We start from the raw sequence: 6,000 nt of genomic DNA on the forward strand, positions 1-6,000 counted from the left end.
TCTTAAGTGTCCATACACCGATCTCAGAGTAGGAACTAAGAAGAAGAGAGAGGGGAGAGGGGAGGGAAGAAAAGAGAGAGGAGAGAGGAGAAATGAGGGAAGAACCGTGAAATAACATAATATTACAGTTATTATACTCTGATATGATTTTCCTCTCAGTCCGTAACGCTGTCTCATTATCTTTTGACATGACCTTTCGTTTCTCCCTCTGTCTGAAGTTACTGATGTGCGGCAGGTCATGTCAGAGCAAAGGGGGAAGAGGGACCCAGTAATGAAGACTTAAATGGTTTTGTGATAAAGAGGATTGGAACTCCTCTGCAGTACACACACACACACACACACACACACACACAAACACACACACACACACACACACACACACACACACACACACACACTCTCTCTCTCTCTCTCTCTCTCTAAGTTTTGTATGTGCTTCCTCCCCTCTTCCCTCCCTTCCTGCCATTTTCCTCTCCCTTTTCCGCTACATTCTTCTCCTCATAACTGTCTTTTCACTCACTCTTGCCATTCTCTTCCTTTCATTTCCTTCCCCCTCTCCCTCTCTTCCTGGTTATGTCTGAATTATGTCATCTCCTCTCACATTTTCTCATGCTATTTTTCTTTCCCTCCCTCCTTCAGTTCCTACGTCTTCCTCTTTCTCTTCATATTTTCGTATCTCCACTTCTTTCTTTTCTCCTTTTTTTCCCTTGCCTCTTTCCTTCCTTCCCTGTTTATTTTTCTTATCCTCTTCTTTTATAGTAATAGGTATTTGTAATTCCTCTTACATTATTTAATCTCTGCTCTCGCTTTTTCAGTCATATTTCTTCCTTTTTCTTCTCACTTTGTTTTGCTTCCTTTCATCCTCTCTTTTTCACTTTGCCTCGTGTGCTTCTTGTTCCTTGTTCTCCTCTCATTTATTTCCTCCTGTCTTCCTTTTTCTCAGTTACTGCTTTTCCATCCTGTCCTTATTCACTCACTACTTTGCTTCCCCACTTCCTGTCTGTTCACTTTTGTCGTCCTCCCTTCCATATTCATTTTTCTTCTTTTCTCCTCCTTCTTCGTTTTACCATTTTGCTCACCATTTCCTCCTCACACTTTACTTCTCGAGATGCCTGTTTCCTTTCATCTCACTTTCCTTCTTACTTTCCTTCATAGTCCTCCTTTCCTACCTTATCCCTTCCGTCTCCTCACTCCCTGTTTTTCCCACTTTCTCATTTCCATTTTGACTTTGGATTCATTCTGTCCTCTGTCCTCCCTTCCCTCCTTCCCGCCCTTCATTGCCATCCCTCTTTAATTTCCCTTGTCTCTTCTATTGTCTTTTAATCTCTATCGTTCTCTTCAGTTCCTCGGATTTATCAGCAAAAAATTCACGTTTAAAAGACGAGGCATTGTAAATTTTCATCCATCCTTACACAAAAGTTTAGTAAAGCCACGCGTGGAATACACACTAGTTTTTATACAGTTACATCATTGTCTGTAAAAAGCGGAAATAAACAGAAGTTGCTAATGTACATTAACTTTTCTTTAACATTAACGACATATTTTTTTCTCCATTCCGGCTTGCCACAGAGGTTTCTTCACAGGTCAGGAAGGACCTCTGTTGGTGAAGGGGTGGAAACAGTTTCCATTAGCCCATTGTCTACGATGACGACACTGATGTTCTATTCCAGCATCTTCAAGATTTTTTACATTATTGCTCGCCCGCAAAAATTTCCGGGACTAACTAAAAGCCTTTCCATCACAGAATGTTTGCAAATTCTATTATATTTGTTTCCATACAGCTACTGATCCCACAGTGACCAAGTCTGACTAAAAGGTCGAACAACTTATATTCTCATATTTTTGCGTGTCGCGATTTCTTTAATTTCGCTCCGTCGTGTCGCGCGCGATCGCCAAAATTTTTGTTTGGTATATTTCTGACACTCCCTGGATTATCCCCGCTTTAATGCAAAAAAGAACTGGGTTGATATATATTACCGTTCTCGTGAAAGTAACGAACAGACACACAGACAGACACACGCATGCAGAGCTTTACACATATATGTATAATGTTTCCATCTCTGGACGCCAGACTTGACAGCCCATCTCTGGGCCCAACAGTCCTTTTACCCAATATACATATGTAGTCACTTCGAAGGTAATACTCACAGTTCTCAGTGAGTACATTCAAGGGCTGTCTCATTCAGGCCTGGTGCTGTGGTATTAATGGGAGTGTGTGGCTGGTACATCGGTGGGTCTAGGGGCAGATACGTAAAGCATATCAAATTTTAACGAATTTTGAGTCATCATGCCGTTCACTGTCTCTGCCTGGGATGAGACTTACGTGCCCTTTCGGACAGCATGCTACTTACGTAACCACGTGGCCAACATGATTCGTCGTAAATAATCTTGCGGTATACCCAGGACGACGTACTTGAACAATTCTCGCGTGTATGAATTCATTGTTAAACCACTCATACATAATAGTTGAATTCTGACTTTAAAAAGTACCATTATACAGTACCATCTTATGTTTGTCCGTTGTATACAGGTATACCTGTATAATTCTTGAAAAAAGGAGGTGGGATTCGAACTCTTATCCTTGTTTTATTAATTATTTTTGCCACTTTTAGTAAAACCTTCCACCGTTCCAACAAAATTTTCTTCTGTATGTTTACCTTTGCAGGCTGCTCCATATCTGCCACTTTTCCATATTACTAATAGCCAGAGTGTTTGACGGGTAGACTAGACAGCTTCTTTATTTACGTTCCTGTTCTTAAACTGACGTAATTTTAGAATGATTTTTCTGATAATCAAAAGGGTAAACCACGTAGTTACAACGTAAGATCAATTTACCTACATAATTCTGCGCAAAATTCGTTACTACCACCCTTCCTCTCAGCCTCACTTTTTCTCCCGTTTTCTCCCTACCATCTTTCCCCTCTCTGTGACCCCCTTTCCTCTTTCTAATCTAAAGCATCCTCTCTCTCTCTCTCTCTCTCTCTCTCTCTCTCTCTCTCTCTCTCTCTCTCTCAGCAAATATCCCCACTTCCTGCACACTCCCACCTTTAATAATTTTTGGCCCCCACCTTAATGCATTTTCATGTTGTCATAATATCCCCGAGGGGGCTGGACGCCGACGCCAATATTTAGGCATTTCCACTGAGGCACCAGGAGAGGGAGGCAGGGAGAGGATGAGGGATATAATGATGATGATGATGATGAGACTGGATAGTTAATTTTCTCACGGTTGCCAACACCTGACGATTTTATACAGCTTCGAGTGGGCCATAGGAGCCTGGCGGTGTTAATATATTCAGGTAGTTGTGTAGAGTTAAATGGAGAGATTGATGTAAAAGAGAGAGGGAGGGTAATAGCGAGGACTGTACGGTGAGGATGATGATGATAATGGTAGGGAGGAGTTTGGACAGTCGAGCATGCAGATGGAGTAGAAATAATGATACGTGTTAAGCAGAGTGGGAATAACAGTTGGGATGATGATGACGATGACGAAAGACGCTTCTCGATTATAGTAAATATGATGATAGCGGTGATAATGAGGAGACTGGATGGTCAAAGATACAGTTGTCCGAAAAATAGTGAGAGCTTTGAGCGAAAAGAAAATTATTGTTCCCGATTATGGTTAAGGTGATAGGGAAAAATCTAGATGAGAGGATGCGAAATAATAGTTACATGCCAGTCTGTTTTCCTCCTCTTCTTCCTACCTATCTACCTGACTGCTTTCATAATTGCCTACATGACCTTATTACCTACCTACTGACCTACATATCTTTGTTTCTTCCGCTCTTCCTTCCTACCATATATTCTACCTTCTTCATAAATTTCTTTCTTCTTACTTCCTTACCTTCCTTTCTTTCGTTTTCTTTCTGCATTGCCATTCACTCATATTGTGCCTTCTATCCTTCCTTCCATCATACCTTTCTTTATTTTTATCTTTCTTCCTTCTTTCCATCCATCCATCCATCCATCCATCCATCTATCCATCCTTCCTTCCTTCCTTCCTTCCTTCTTCCATCCATCCATCCATCCATCCATCCATCCATCCATCCTTCCTTCCTTCCATCCATGCATCCATCCATCCTTCCTTCCTTCCCTCCCTCCCTCCCTCCCTCCCTCCCTCCTTCCTTCCTTCCATCCATCCATCCATCCATCCATCCATCCATCTGTCCATCCATCCATCCATCCATTCTTCCTTATACTTCTGCTCACTCATCCATTCACCTCCTTTTTTCACTCACCCATATGCCCTACCTTTACCTACTCTCCCATCTACCTGTACGAGGAACTAATGGCCCACCTTGGGATTAATTCATTCTTTCACCTGTTCATAATGGAGCGCTGAAAAAAAGAGAAAAGAAAATATTAAGATGCTACAGAAGATTAATGTTGAGGTCCCAGGAAGTGGGGGGAGAGTGGGGGAAGGAAGGCTATGGAGAAAAAGGACGGGGAGAAGAAGATGGGGAGGGGAGAGGGTGGAGAGAAAGGATGAGGAGGAGGAAAGGAGAGAGAGGCAGCGAGAGGAAAGGGTGGAGAGAAGGGGAAAGGAGGGAGAGAGGGAGAGAGAAGGAAGAGGAGAGAGGGTGGTTAGAAAGGAGGGAGGGAGGGAGCGAAAGAGGAGCATGGATCGAGGGGACAGGGTGGCAAAAAAGACGAAGTGAATGTGGAGAGGTTATGTGAGAAGAGAGGAAACGTGAGGAAGCAAGAGGAATATTTAAGAGAAAGATTACGGAATAAATATGAGAGAAGAAAAAGAAATAATGAAAAAGTGTGAAGAGGGGAGCATGGAGGGAGAGAAGAAATGTGAAAGGAGAGTAGTTAAGAGAGAGGAAAGGTGGAATATTAAAGTGAGTTGAGGAAAGGAGGAAACAGACTAAAAAAAAAAAAAAAAAGATAATGAAAACGTGATGACTGGTGAAAGTGTGAGAGAAGATAGGATGGAAGGAAGGAAGGATGGATGGATGAATGGAAGAAGAAAGTTGAAGATCAGAGAGAAATAAAATTGAAAGATAATAAGTTCGAAAATGATGAAGGAAAAGATGTGAGAAGTGAGGCGGAGGGAGTAAGGTTGGATCTATTAAGGTGAAAGAGAAATGAAGAGTGAGGACGAGGAAATAAAAGGAAAGGTGAAATGGGAAGGGCAGGGAAAGAAGCGAAGAGAGAGAGAAAGTACGAGAGAAAAGCGAGGAGAAGTTGCATTAAAACATGGGAAAAGACCGAAAAAGAAGGAAGGAGAGAAGACAAGGGTGGGTATCAGTGAAAGAAGGACACTAAATGAAAACAAAAATAATGCAAGAAAAAATCCGTACGTGCTGAGAGTGATGACTAAAACGAGAGGTACAAACGCTCATCTTTCTTTTTTTCGCCAGGCACCCAATCCCAGAGTTAAAAATACCTCCAAGCCTTCCAGTCAGCATTCATGTCCACCACGTCCTTTGCTTTTACTCTTTCAACTGGGCGAAGTCCTTCCAGTTATATCTATGTTACTTCCAGACAGTTTTAATCCCATTTAGAAAGACTTTTCAGACGACGCAAAAGAAAAATAGTTTTAAACCTCTTCACTGCTATAGGTGGCTTGTTTCATCTGACGGAACTGGGCCACTCACAACTTCAGTACTAAGTCGTGGTTGCCTGAAATTCGGTGAGCCTTAGTTATGAGGCTGGGGTGAGTGTCCTTGGTTACTAATCATATCGACCATCCTGTATAACTACACTTGGCCATAAGTTGAGCTGAAAGGAGTTTGGAATCTTCCTCATCTTAAAAGAAAAAAAAAATCGCGCTGTTGGTGGCTCTTCAGAGCTGAGTGAAATCATGTAGTAGTAGTAAAAATAAAGTAAAATAGGAAATCATCGTAGTGGAGGAGCTAAGATGGGGACATACTATCGTCCCAGGGATGCACAGGTAGGGATAGTAATAACAATCCACTTCTAAACGATAACTAACGAGACAGTAACCAGTGGCATTTGAAACCCATTGGTGAGCTATTCGAAGCTCAGCAAACT

This window comes from Coenobita brevimanus, chromosome 97 (assembly GCF_032717465.1).
Source record: "Coenobita brevimanus isolate Jiangsu-jjx chromosome 97, ASM3271746v2, whole genome shotgun sequence".
Classification (NCBI taxonomy): domain Eukaryota; kingdom Metazoa; phylum Arthropoda; class Malacostraca; order Decapoda; family Coenobitidae; genus Coenobita; species Coenobita brevimanus.